This window comes from Salmo salar, chromosome ssa16 (assembly GCF_905237065.1).
Source record: "Salmo salar chromosome ssa16, Ssal_v3.1, whole genome shotgun sequence".
NCBI lineage: Eukaryota > Metazoa > Chordata > Actinopteri > Salmoniformes > Salmonidae > Salmo > Salmo salar.
In genome coordinates this window covers 77582777-77598039 of record NC_059457.1, presented here as the reverse complement: position 1 = coordinate 77598039, position 15263 = coordinate 77582777, and the positions used below count along the sequence as shown (strand labels likewise).

Sequence of the window (15263 nt, the reverse complement as noted above, 5' to 3'; positions counted from 1 at the left end):
CCTCTGTCTGTAATGGCCCCAGGCCCCAGGACCTCTGTCTGTAATGGCCCCAGGACCTCTGTCTGTAATGGACCCAGGACCTCTGTCCGTAACTGCCCCAAGACCTTTTAATGGCCCCATGTCCTATGTCTGTAATGGCCCCAGGACCCAGGCTTTGAAATCCACTGTGCCTCCTGTGAAACAGCCATTGGAAACATCCTCCTCCAAAGCACTCCAGAGCTGCAGCATCAGTTCAAACACTTGAGAGGTAATTATTTTCAGCTGCCTGCACCCAGAAATGGCAACAGACACACACCACAGCCCTGTCGACACACACACACATACACTAATGCGAGCATTCACACGCACACACACACACACACACACACACACACACACGTCCTCTCACCAAAGGCTAGAACAGGAGTGTGTCCTTTATGAGGTGATGGCAGTTATTTTGTCCTAAATTATGGCCTGTTTGGTGTCGCTCTTAAAATTCAACTGTTACATTGTCAATTTTATGTATACAGTATAAGTCAAAAGTTTGGACACACCTAATCATTCAAGGGTTTTTCTTAATTTTTTACTATTTTCTACATTGTAGAATAATAGTGAAGACATCAAAACTATGAAATAATGTAGTAACCCAAAAAGTGTTAAACAAATCAAAATATATTTTATATTTGAGATTCTTCAAAGTAGCCTCGATTTGCCTTGATGACAGCTTTGCACACTCTTGGCATTCTCTCAACCAGCTTCATGAGGTAGTCACCTGGAATGCATTTCAATTAACAGGTGTGCCTTGTTAAAAGTTAATTTGTGGAATTTTATAGCGTTTGAGCGTTTGAGCCAATCAGTTGTGTTGTGACAAGTTAGGGGTGGGATACAGAAGACATGAACTTTAAGACATGAAGATCAGTCACTCCGGAAAATTTCAAGAACTTTGAAAGTTTCTTCAAGTGCAGTCGCAAAAACCATCAAGCGCTATGATGAAACTGACTCTCATGAGGACCGACACAGGAAAGGAAGACACAGAGTTACCTCTGCTTCAGAGGATAAGTTCATTAGAGTTACCAGCCTCAGAAATTGCAGCCCAATAAATGCTTCACAGAGTTCAAGTAACAGACACATCTCAACATCAGTTGTTCAGAGGAGACTGTGTGAATCAGGCATTCGTGGTCGAATTGCTGCATATAAACCACTACTAAAGGACACTAATAAGAAGAAGAGACTTGCCTGGGCCAAGAAACATGAGCAATGGACATTAGACCGGTGGAAATCTGTGCTTTGGTCTGATGAGTCCAAATTTGAGATTTTGGATCCAACCACCGTGTCTTTGTGAGACGCAGAGTAGGTGAACGGATGATCTCCACATGTGTGGTTCCCACAACATGAAGCATGGAGGAGGAGGTGTGATGGTGTGCGGGTGCTTCGCTGGTGACCCTGGGATTTATTTAGAATTCAAGGCACACTTAACCAGCATGGCTACCACAGCATTCTGCAGCGATACGCCATCCCATCTGGTTTGCGCTTAGTCCTGTTGAAAAACAAATGATAGTCCTACTATGACCCAACACACCTCCAGGCTGTGTAAGGGCTATTTGACCAAGAAGGACAGTGATGGAGTGCTGCATCAGATGACCTGGCCTAAACAATCACCCGACCTCAACACAATTGAGATCGTTTGGGATGAGTTGGACCGCAGAGTGAAGGAAAAGCAGCCAACAAGGGCTCAGTATATGTGGGAAGTACTTCAAGACTGTTGGAAAACATTTCAGGTGAAGCTGGTTGAGAGAATGCTAGAGCGTGCAAAGCTGTCATCAAGGCAAAGGGTGGCTACTTTGAAGAATCTAAAATATATTTAGATTTGTTTAACACTTTTTTGGTTACTACATGATTCCATATATGTTATTTAATAGTTTTGATGTCTTCCTCATTGTAAAATAATATTTTTTTTTTAACTGACTTGCCTAAAGAAAAAACCTTGAATGATTAGGTGTGTCCAAACTTTTGACTGGTACTGTACCTATAATCCTCTCCTGGTGATATCACACTTGTTTTGTCCATTATGCCACTGCCTTCATATAGATATAGTATACCATGTATAGTATAGTCTGCCATAAAAACACAGAAATGTTTCCAATGTTTTTTCCGCCATTTATTTTTTACATCGTGAATTTGGCAAAAAATGTAAATGAATTGTGTGTTCAGTGTAGGCTTACCTTAGCATGACGTTTTGATAGCCGAGTAATTCTCTCTCAGACAAGGTGTTTTATCAATATATTAGCCTCAATTTACTTAAAACAATTCACAACGCTAATTATTGATCAAAGTTACCTTGTCCAAGGTAGATTTGCTCGGTTATCAAAACGTCACGCCAGGGTAAGTCTACATGAAACACAGACCAGGTTATCAAAACGTCACGCCAGGGTAAGCCTACATGAAACACAGACCAGGTTATCAAAACGTCACGCCAGGGTAAGCCTACATGAAACACAGACCAGGTTATCAAAACGTCACGCCAGGGTAAGTCTACATGAAACACAGACCAGGTTATCAAAACGTCACTCCAGGGTATGTCTACATGAAACACAGACCAGGTTATCAAAACGTCACGCCAGGGTAAGCCTACATGAAACACAGACCAGGTTATCAAAACGTCACGCCAGGGTAAGTCTACATGAAACACAGACCAGGTTATCAAAACGTCACGCCAGGGTAAGTCTACATGAAACACAGACCAGGTTATCAAAACGTCACGCCAGGGTAAGTCTACATGAAACACAGACCAGGTTATCAAAACGTCACGCCAGGGTAAGCCTACATGAAACACAGACCTTATTTGAAGTAGTTCTAAAATCCCAGATGGAAAAAATGAATGGTGAAAAAACGATTGGAACCATTTCTGTTTTTATGACTCATACTGTGGTACTCAATACTATATATTATCTAACACTGATACACTTCTATCAGGTAGCCTGCTTCTGAGACAGTAGAACTAAAGCAGCCCTCAGGATGGCCAGATTCCACAGACAGGTTATTGTGTTACGAGGTCAAAGGATCCCAGACTCACTCTGGCCTACTACATAGTCAGTTCAGCCTTTACACAAACACGGAGAAGACAGAGAGACAGAGAGAGAGACAGAGAGAGACAGAGAGAGAGACAGAGAGAGAGAGAGAGAGAGAGAGAGAGAGAGAGAGAGAACATAGTAGCCATATGGATTTGATTAAGGGACTAGTGATGTCATATGTGTCAGGTACTCAGGCCCCAGGCATGGATTGAGTATTACGCAAACATGTGTCTCAGTCTGCATACTCCCACAGCACTAACAGTCTGCATACTCCCACAGCACTAACAGTCTGCATACTCCCACAGCACTAACAGTCTGCATACTCCCACAGCACTAACAGTCTGCATACTCCCACAGCACTAACAATCTGCATACTCCCACAGCACTAACAGTCTGCATACTCCCACAGCACTAACAGTCTGCATACTCCCACAGCACTAACAGTCTGCATACTCCCACAGCACTAACAGTCTGCATACTCCCACAGCACTAACAGTCTGCATACTCCTACAGCACTAACAGTCTGCATACTCCTACAGCACTCACAGGAGGGAGAGAGTCCATTTGTCATCTCGGGGCACGGTTTGATTCCCAAATGGTGGGTCATGGTGGTTCTTCCTATATGGTAAAGAACTTATGGCTTGAAACATTGTTTTTATTCACTTGGCAAGTCTCAAGAGAAGGTCACTTGAACCAATCATGTCTTGCAAAGGCCTGATAAAGACGTAAGACCTTTAAAAGGCCTACATAAATGCTTTACAAATCATGTATATACGAAAACGTCATAGAGATACGCATTATTCAGCACAACACACTTTGGGAGCCGTGGATACACATGTAGCTCTAAGATTGTGTGTTCATGGGAAATGTTCTCTGAAACCACACATTTTCACTCAATCTAGCTGATTCATAATACTCTACATTCCATTTCGGGGTATCAGAGGAAGACTCGCGTACCAAGACATTACATAAAACAGGGATTCGTTTTTCCACTATTTATAATTTGGCAGATGCATCACATAGAGAACATGTTTGTGTGGCCAACTTTCATGTTCAATGAAGAACATCTGGGATCAGGAGCACTCTGTCTAGGATGTGTTGGAAATGTACAAATTCAGAAATAGACAAACCCTAATTGGGCTTTCTAAATGAAGGAATGTGTTTACGTCAAGAACAAACAAATTGTTCCAAAAATTCTAGAAAGATCATGTCAGAGTCAAATGTAATCAGTATTTGGTCCTTTGGTCCGTTGTATAATCTGGGTTATCACCACAAAATGTTCTCAAGAAACTTGATTGCACCGTGTCAAATGACGTATTTGTTTCATTGTGGTTGCTGCCATTTTGAAACCACTAACAAGGAGGAAGGGGGTTGTTGGGCTCCTTGCTCTCTGGACTTCCATGGACATCTCTATTCTACATTGTCTTGGCAGTATTCCCTAATTTTCTACAGCTTGGCAACCGAGCTTTGGCGCCCATTGTGAAGCTGTGACATCTGATTTAGAGGATTTTGGGACAGGAAATGTCCCAGTGTTTCCTTGATTCCCCCTAACGAGGATGATTGATGTCATGTTACGTCCGTGCTGACGCTGTGAACTCGACAATAGGGACATTGAACCAATATGGGAGGACAATTTACTCAATGATCTCTATTAGCAGGCTATATCCAGTATTTTGGCCCGCTGAACTTAATGCAGTTGGGTACTAGCTTAGTTTGAGTGTAGTTCGCTGCCAGCTATTTAGTGTGAATCTATCATTTTGCCTGTGTGAAGTGGAGAGAGGAGTCTTGGTATCAAGGGAAAGATAGGCTCACTGTAGAATAGACTGAGCAATGAGCCGTCTGTGATAATACAGAGGGCTGTAAATGTGAATTGTGAGATGTACTGCAAATGTGAGGATCGTTTCTAGATGAACGGTCATGTTGAAATCGCGGCAATAAAAGTCCAGACAGCACTCGATTAGCAGTCCCTAATAACAGTCTTACAGACAATCCAACATTATGGATTAGTAGTGTCCTATACTGTTGCTGTATGTTTGTGTTGTTGATTGTGTGAAGTGTTGCATAGAAATGTTTGGCGTGTTTCTAATTCGGTTCGGCTCTAATAGTGTATTACAAGAATAATTTCCAAACACACACAGATTTCCTTACTAAACACGGTTGTCGGTCAAGTTCATTTTGTCGTTTTTTCTTCAGTTGAATAAATGACTCTTACTGAGGAAAACCAGAAGGAAATGTTGTAACCTAAATCGCTTGTCTCTCCTCACCCTCTGCCTCTGGAGTACAGACAGACCGGAGAGAGCAGATATTTCACACGTTACAGACGTCACTCAATACTTTTCCTCTCTGTTCTTGTTTTAAGGCCCACACCACACCTAGGTGGACAAACACACACACACACACACACACACCCACATACGCTTAAGCTCACATGCAAAGAATCTCTCTCTCACACACGCACACACACACCGCTTTGAGAGGCAGGGAGGCTGTACAACAGACACACACACACACACACACACACACACACACACACACACACACACACACACACACTGGAGTACACACCCCTTTGAGAGGCAGGGAGGCTGTACAACACAAAGTTCCATATAAGGGCATGTTGATGATGTAATGCTCCATAGGCAGGGAGCATGCAGTGAGACATATCTTATTGTTTGGTCTCCCTGCTGGAATGTCCACATCACAGACCGCTGTGTGAGAGCTGAGAGACAGAGAGAGTACGGCAACATAATGAGCTTCAATCACTGAGGCTGCCAACGGATAGACCTATGGAACAGGTAGGAGGCAAGGCAACTTTAACTCAACTTAGCTGCTCTGTTGGTTCGTTATGGAGCACTGTGACTGAGTGCAAGGGGGATAAATACAGCTTTGATGTTGACATTCAGTTGGGTTAGTGTAAAGAATTGATTTCTGACTCTGGGAAAGTTGTGTCTTTTGGGATACAATTATAGGCAATCTATTACAAATAAAGGTTTCATTCAACAAGTTCATGAAAAAATGCTGAAACAATTTTGACAAATTTCAGTCTGATATTTTGGAAACTGTGATTACAATTAAACGGATGCTGAGTACAGTAACTAAATATTGTAACAATTTGTGCACAATGTTTATTCCCTAATTGTGAATTTCAAATGTACCATTGAGGGAGGACATTGATAGAAGCTGATTCAGTGTGTGAGTTAAAGCTATGGGTAATTCAGTGGTTCATTTCCTAAGCGTAGTTGAACGGGCCACTCAACACTCACACGACACTCTAATGTCTGTGAGAATCCGGGGGAAATGTGCCTGGTGAAATAAAAGAGATGGTAATTGTTATTTGAACCTGCTCTCCTGTGAAAAATGTATCACTTCTGAGTGATACATTTATGAACCAACAAGTTAAGTTTGAATATAAAACTCAGATATTACAATGAATTCAACAACCTGAAAAATATATATATATATTTTTTGAGGAGCTATTGGTTGTGTAACATACAGCATAGCCAGCTAAACCCCTAAAATGTAATTATTAAAAATTAAATATTTAACTAGCACAGTCATTCAACTAAAGTCATACAAATATTGCCTATAATTTTAGGAGCCCATACTGCTTACTGATTGCCCTCTGCTGGACGTATGCTGGTCAGCTTCCTGTCTCTTTCATAAAGCACTCCAGGAATAATCCTCCTAACAAACTGACTGCTTCTATCTATTTACACTAAAAACAGGGTTCAGGATCAAACATGAACAGATCATTGTTTTATCATGTCTTCTGTAAATGATGTGTATGCTCCCGTGTGAAAGAGGCCTAGAAGCTTGGTCTCAATGAGACTCCCTATTAATATAAATGCCAAATAAAATTGGGTGTTTTAAGGGAAAGGGCAGGAAATTGACCTATAACAAGGGCATTGTCTTGGACATTGACTTCTAAAACATACACACAGAATACTGGCATGTCCTGTATCATCTCAGCAGCAGCACTGTTTACAGAGTCTGAGCCGTAGTTTCCAGCTCTGAGGCCACTGGCCACAGCTGCTTGTTTAAATGTGAGGAAAAGCCCTCTGTGGCCTTCGCCATAATGGTGGGCATGGTGACATCCTGCTGCCGGCTGTGTGTGTGTGTTTTCCCCTCTGCATGCTGATGTTGCTCAGAAGAGGTCAGTAGGTGAATGGTTGGCTTTGGGTTAATAGCCATCTGCACCCACACCCATTTCTTAACTGCTTACCATGCAGAAGGCACCACTCTATTTTCCATGACATAGAAACTCCTTATGGGAATGTACCATTTTAGACAGACTGACTCTATTTGGAAAATTGGCAGTGATAAAATAAATTGTTCAATCAAGTGTGGCCTTTACCGTACCTTGTAATCAACATTCCGGTGAAATCCCAAAGTTAAATCGCGCAATAGAATTAATTCATCTAGAATAGGATTTGGTAGTTTTTCAATGATTAATAAACAAAGTCGCTGTTCTCTGCAGCTGACATCTTGTATAACCAAGTTTGATGGCAAAGCCGTATCAGGATGGACTGGGTAAACTAGTACATCATTCATTGGCAACCGTTGAGAATTTCAAGTGGTAACCTTCATGCCCCTCTTATTCCCCTTTCAACCATATAGTCACAGTTGACTCACTGACAGTTCAACTTCTGCTCTCCCAAGTTGTGTTATTCGATTGTCAAGTCCCACTAGTCCAGCAGAATTCTGAGTCCATGGGAAACAGAATCCAATGATTGTCCCTTAGGAGGGACACAGTATTCTCATGTCAAGCGATTAAGATCCTAGGGAATACATGTAATTCCTCTCCGGAGACATCATATAGCCTATTATGCCTTGGCAGATCTCAAGCACCTGATTAATAATACGTGGAAGTTTCCCTGAATGTATCTTCTGTTTCCATAATGTATCTTCACAATGTAACCCTCTGTGTTTAAAAATGGGGAAACCAGGATGACTTGTACTAACTAGCAGAGTCTAAAGTCCAGGACCTCGGCTCACATTCTATTCTGGTTTGATTACATCACTGGGAAAACGGAGCATAACTGGGTAGCGGAGATAACTGCTAGAGTAAACAAGGATACAAATAAAGTAGTCTAGCTCTAGCTACATTCTAGCTACATTTGCAGGCCTTTATATGGCTGCCACTCCTCTGCTCTGCCCTGACGTCTCAGCAATGTTAATAGAATATCATGATTTAGATGATTTTTCAAAATGATCGTTTCTGCCAGAAAGACATGTCTTCAGATATTGTAGAACTGACTATACCACACATTCCCATTGTGAACTTTCTCAGTGGGACACCAGAGGCCTTTACAAACTCCTCCCCATCTGATGCTATCCTACTGTACATCAACTTCAAGCTGATCAGCTTTGATCATCAGATCTCTGGCACAGTGGAACATGTGGAACATCATGGGATTAACATCATAGGACATAGGACAGCCTCAGCCCTACCATGGACCTGCCTTAGCCCCAGTTCTACCAGCTATCATACTGACATCATGTTCCTCTACAGGAGACTAGGTGTAATTAGTGATCCCTGAGAGAGGCCCTCTGTTTATCCAGCCAGGCTGTAATTGCCTCTGGAAGCGGGGGGGATTCCTTTAAATATATAACCAGAGAGAGAGGGAGGCAGGGGGTAGTAGAGGAACCCCTTAATTAGGGGATTGTTCCATGCCAATGCGACATCTGTGCTAGCACGCTGGCAGCTGCACATTCAGCAGTCATAACATCCCCTCCGACGCTGCCTGGAGCGGAGGCACACTGGCCCGGTGCGATGCATGCCCTGCCAGCTACCGTGACCCCAGCTTCCCCCGTGATTCTGTTACATATGCTGTATATACAGTAGACTGTACATTTACACTGGGCATACACCTACACACATGCTCACAAGTACACACTATGAACTCAATATCACTCTAGACGTTAAAATAACTGCAATGTAAGCTTAGTTGTTTCTTTAAGCAGGGTAGCTGCCTCTAACAGGTATGAAAGAGGACTGTATTCACTGGGACATTTCAAAAACAGCAGTGTGGCTGAATACGGGTTTAGTCTACAGTTTGATGGGGACTGATGGGAGTATTCTTGTCAGATAGGGGTCAGGGTAAACATTCAGCATTCTAGAAAAGTCTAGCCACCACAGCCAAAGATCAGAGTGCATTTGGACGGAACATCCTCACACAGTACAAACACTGCATTTAGTCCATTCTCTATTATTTTTCTTCTTTCAAGTAACAGTAGATAAGCAATACAGGACATCAGTAATCAGTAATGCAAATCCTAATAAGGGTAATCTAGATAGTCAATTTGTATAGGACTGACTATAAGAAGTACTATTTTGGACTTTTACTACGGCGTGTAGAGTTTCCAACCCACATGAGAGTTAACTGCTACAGTGAGGGAAAAAAGTATTTGATCCCCTGCTGATTTTGTACATTTGCCCACTGACAAAGAAATGATCAGTCTATAATTTTAATGGTAGGTTTATCTGAATAGTGAGAGACAGAATAACAACAACAAAAATATCCAGAAAAACACATGTCAAAAATGTTATAAATTGATTTGCATTTTAATGATGGAAATAAGTATTTGACCCCCTCTCAATCAGAAAGATTTCTGGCTCCCAGGTGTCTTTTATACAGGTAACGAGCTGAGATTAGGAGCACATTCTTAAAGGGAGTGCTCCTAATCTCAGTTTGTTACCTGTATAAAAGACACCTGTCCACAGAAGCAATCAATCAATCAGATTCCAAACTCTCCACCATGGCCAAGACCAAAGAGCTCTCCAAGGATGTCAGGGACAAGATTGTAGACCTACACAAGACTGGAATGGGCTACAAGCTTGGTGAGAAGGTGACAACAGTTGGTGCGATTATTCGCACCATGGAAGAAACACAAAAGAACTGTCAATCTCCCTCGGCCTGGGGCTCCATGCAAGATCTCACCTCGTGGAGTTGCAATGATCATGAGAACGGTGAGGAATCAGCCCAGAACTACACGGGAGGATCTTGTCAATGATCTCAAGGCAGCTGGGACCATAGTCACCAAGAAAACAATTGGTAACACACTACGCCGTGAAGGACTGAAATCCTGCAGCGCCCGCAAGGTCCCCCTGCATGAGAAAGCACATATACATGCCCGTCTGAAGTTTGCCAGTGAACATCTGAATGATTCAGAGGACAAATGGGTGAAAGTGTTGTGGTCAGATGAGACCAAAATGGAGCTCTTTGGCATCAACTCAACTCGCTGTGTTTGGAGGAGGAGGAATGCTGCCTATGACCCCAAGAACACCATCCCCACCGTCAAACATGGAGTTGGAAACATTTGGGAGTGTTTTTCTGCTAAGGGGACAGCACAACTTCACCGCATCAAAGGGACGATGGACGGGGCCATGTACCGTCAAATCTTGGGTGAGAACCTCCTTCCCTCAACCAGGGCATTGAAAATGGGTCGTGGATGGGTATACCAGCATGACAATGACCCAAAACACACGGCCAAGGCAACAAAGGAGTGGCTCAAGAAGAAGCACATTAAGGTCCTGGAGTGGCCTAGCCAGTCTCCAGACCTTAATCCCATAGGAAATCTGTGGAGGGAGCTGAAGGTTCGAGTTGCCAAACGTCAGCCTCGAAACCTTAATGACTTGGAGAAGATCTGCAAAGAGGAGTGGGACAAAATCCCTCCTGATGTGTGCAAACCTGGTGGCCAACTACAAGAAACGTCTAACCTCTGTGATTGCCAACAAGGGTTTTGCCGCCAAGTACTAAGTCATGTTTTGCAGAGGGGTCAAATACTTATTTCCCTCATTAAAATGCAAATCAATTTATAACACTTTTGACATGCGTTTTTCAGGATTTTTTGTTGTTGTTATTCTGTCTCTCACTGGTCAAATAAACCTACCATTAAAATGATAGACTAATAATTTCTTTGTCAGTGGGCATATGTACAAAATCAGCAGGGGATCAAATACTTTTTTCCCTCACTGTATCGGGGGACCTTAAAAGGAACACACTGCAAGTGTATGTCAGGCTACCGACTTGGGAAAGTTAGCACAGTTATATTTATGATCTGTTAAAGTTTCCATTACATAAAATGTCAAACCCCTTCAGAAATCCATTCAGTATGGTCAGACAAATGTGATACCCATGAGTGTTTATGGTGTGTCTGCATTCTTACTAATAATAGGCCCGATGGCACTTTGGGAATAAGAATTAGACACATTTGACACTTCACAAGCAAACAACGAATGACAATTTTCTACCAAGCTGATATACTGTATATTGTTTATGTTATATTATTGATGTTGTGTTATGTTGCTCCCTATGTCATCCATCACCTTCTCCACCCATGTGTCAGTTGTCCAATGTGTGTATCAGTGAAAAGTTCAACATTCTTTTTTATTCAAACTTTTTTCTCTTCTTCTTGTGTTTTTCTTTCAGACTGAAGTTGCTCATCGACCAGGAAAAGGCCTATCAGGAAAGGAAAGAGGAGGAGAACAACAAGAAGGTCACCAGCCTAAAGGAGGAGCTGACCAAGCTGAAGTCGTTTGCGTTGATGGTCGTGGACGAGCAGCAGCGCCTCACAGAGCAATTGACCCAACAGACTGCTAAGAGCCAGGAACTGACTGCCAGCGCCTCCCACACCCAGGAAGAGCTGAGCTCTGCTAATGCAAAGGTGCAAGAGGGGGAGGAGAAAGTTTTTCGCTTGGAGACAGAGCTAGGTGACCAAGCCAGTCACTTTCACCAGGAACAGGAGACCATGACAGCCAAACTGACCAGCGAGGATGCCCAGAACCGGCAGCTCAAGCAGAAACTGTCCACACTCAGCCGGCAGCTGGATGAACTGGAGGAGACCAACAAGACCCTCCGGAGGGCTGAGGACGAGCTCCAGGAGCTGAGGGACAAGATAAGCCGCGGGGAATGTGGCAACTCCAGCCTCATGGATGAGGTGGAGGAGTTACGGAAAAGGGTTCTGGAGATGGAGGGGAAGGACGAGGAGCTGGTCAGAATGGAGGACCAGTGCAGGGACCTCAACAAGAAGCTGGAGAAGGAAGCCAGCCAAAGCCGTAGCCTGAAGGCTGATGTGGACAAGCTGAACCACAGGATCATGGAGCTGGAGAAACTAGAGGATGCGTTCGGCAAGAGCAAACAGGAGTGCAACGTGCTAAAGTGCAATCTGGACAAAGAGAGGACAGTGTCAAAGGTTCTGTCCAGAGAGATGGACATCCTGAAAGCGAGGGTCAAAGAATTGGAGGCCGTAGAGGGTCAGCTGGAGAAGACAGAGCTTACACTAAAGGAAGACCTCACCAAGCTGAAGACGCTGACGGTCATGCTGGGGGATGAAAGGAAGACCATGGCTGAGAAACTGAAAGCGATGGAGGACAAGGTCCATAACAGCACTGGCAAACTGCAAGCTGAGCAGGACAAAGTCACAACAGTAACAGAGAAGCTTATCGAGGAGAGCAAGAAAGCCCTAAGGTCGAATGCTGAGCTTGAGGAGAAAATGTGTGGCGCCACCAAGGACAGGAATGAACTCAAGGCCAAGCTCGAAGCCGAGGAGGAAAAGAGCAACGACATGCAGTCCAAAGTTACCATGATGAAGAAGAGGTTGCAGTCACTGGAAGCTGCAGAGAGGGAATTCCTGAGGAACAAAGCCAAAGAGGAAAACATCAAGGCGCCCATCGCCAACCGCTCCCAACAAGAGGACTACCAAGTCAAAGACCTTACACAGGAAGTTGAGCGCCTGAGGCGAAAACTTAAAGATATGAAGGTTGTCGAAGACGACTTGTTGAAGACTGAGGATGAGTTTGAGTCAATGGAGAAGAGATACTCCAGGGAACAAGAGCGAGCAAAGGCCTTGATGGAGGAGTTGGAAATGTCCAAGAACAAGCTCTTAAAGTACCAACTGGCAGAGAAGCAAGAGTCCAACCAGGAGCACATCCTCTACAAGCGCCTGAAAGAGGAAGAGGCCAAGTCCAGTCATCTGACCCGAGAGGTGGTGGCCCTAAAAGAGAAGATCCATGAATATATGGGCACAGAGGAAAACATCTGTCGCATGAAAAACGACCACTCCGCCTTGCAAAGAAAACTGACTCTGCAAGAGGTGAAAAATAAAGAACTGGCCAGAGAGATGGAGACCCTCAATCGTGAGCTGGAGCGATACCGTCGCTTCAGCAAAAGTCTCCGCCCAGGCATGAACGGCAGACGTTTCTCAGACTTACAGGTGTGCACCAAGGAGGTACAGACAGATCCAGCAGATCACCTTCGACCCAATTACAAGAGCATCACCCCACTGGAGCGGGCCGTGGTGAATGGAAAACTGTACGAAGAGAGTGACTCTGAGGACGATCCAAACTACAACAATGAGCTGCCCCTCGCCCAATGTAACCCCTCCCTCTTCAACAATGTCAACAACCTCAACAACAACATCAGGAGAGTCCCCTTTCTCAAAACCAAAGAAAGCCACAACCCAGTCAATGGGAAAGTGCAGGTTCCCAGACAGAATGGGAACCATGTGCAGCAAGGAGACGTGTTTCTGACACACAGCCCCGGGCAACCACTGCACATCAAGGTAACCCCAGACCACGGGCATAACATGACCATGCTAGAAATCACCAGCCCCACCGCAGAAAACACCCAGTCATACACCAGCACTGCAGTCATCCCCACAAGTGGAGGTCCACCCAAACAAAGAATCACCATAATTCAGAACGCATCCATCTCCCCGACTACCAGAAACAAAGGTCAAAGGTCCCCCTCGTCAGATGGTTCCCCCTGCACTCCTGATCGAGCCATATCTCCCTTCACCATGGCCACCTACTCTAGAGCGATGACCCCAGACTCCTCTGGGTCAGTCACTCCAGACAGGGCTATGTCACCCATCCAGATCGTGTCAGTCACAACAGGCACTCCTGACCGGTCCCTGTCCACGGAGCCAGTAGAGGTCATGGGAGGTCATGCAGTCTTCAGGGTGACACCAGAGAGGCAGAGCAGCTGGCAGGTTCAGAGGTCCAACAGCTCCGGCCCCAACGTCATCACCACGGAGGACAACAAAATCCACATTCACTTAGGGGAGCCCCTTCATTCAGAGCTTAAACACTACACCCCAGCCTGTGAGCCCATGCTACTCACCTGGGCAGGAGCAGAGATCTCCTGTATTATCCAATGGTACCCCTGTCAAAGGCAACAGCAAAATCACAAGTAGCATCACTATAAAGCCAACATCCACCCCAATCAAAAGGCCTTCACAAATTACAGTAAGTAATGCCTATGATTGACTGATTCCCCATCCCAAGATACCTCACCCCATTAGTAAGCCCTAGTTTATCCGCCGCTCATTACCACCACCTATCCTAACCCAACCTCCTCAGTCCCTAGTCATCCGATCTTGATCCATCCACCTCCATTTTACTTGATCTGTATGAAGAGAGGCCGACCTAACCACTTCTCTGTTTGTGTTTGGGATTTGTTTGTTTGGTTGGTTCTGTTTGGAAAGATGTTTGCATGCATGAATTGTCATTCAAAGACAAAACAAAACAGTAACCCTTTGAAGGCACTTGTAGTAAGAAACTTTTACTGAACACCGGGGTAACTTTACTGTATATGCTATTTGGTAAATATACCATGTACTAAGACTATTTACTGATGGACCATTTCAATTGTGTTTAAACTTCATATTACACAACTTGCATTTTGTTTAAGCTGATTTATTTTCTAAATATTAAAGTGTGCAAAAGTTATGTTTTAGTTTGTCATCCATGCTTGCATATTTCATTTACTCATTCAGAAGTGGTAAACCCTGCATGCTGAATGATGAAAATGAGGAATATATTTCAAGGTTAAAATATATATTTAAATGTTTTTTATTTATGCATGTTTTCTAACTTCTAGTTTTTATATTTAATTTTTTCATTGTGATCTAATTTTCACTGCTCAAGTGCTACCTTGACCATTTGAAATAGTATTCAATCAATACAACCTCTGATAGCAGTCCATTGTCCTTCAACCATCAAGACACACACATACAATGAATAGCACATTTTAGAGCCACTTAATTTATGTTTTTTACTAGCAGGACTCTCAGAAGAACTCTTGTGTGAACATCCATAATTTATTAGAAAACGAAAAAAAAGGCCAGGGAATTCTGACATGTGTTTTCTTGGCTGAGTTAAATTCATAGGCTGGTGATGTCATAGTTTCTCCTTCTATCCCAAACACAAAA

The 15263-nt window shown here is 43.7% G+C and overlaps 1 protein-coding gene and 1 pseudogene across 3 annotated transcripts in view; one reads left to right on the top strand and one right to left on the bottom strand.

The window, feature by feature from the left end:
• LOC106574607 (uncharacterized) overlaps positions 1–15263 on the bottom strand; it is a 102780-nt gene that overhangs the window by 78658 nt on the left and 8859 nt on the right. The gene's annotated exons all lie outside the window — the stretch shown is intronic.
• Positions 1–15263, top strand: part of LOC106574771 (filamin A-interacting protein 1-like) — an 81819-nt pseudogene that overhangs the window by 62457 nt on the left and 4099 nt on the right.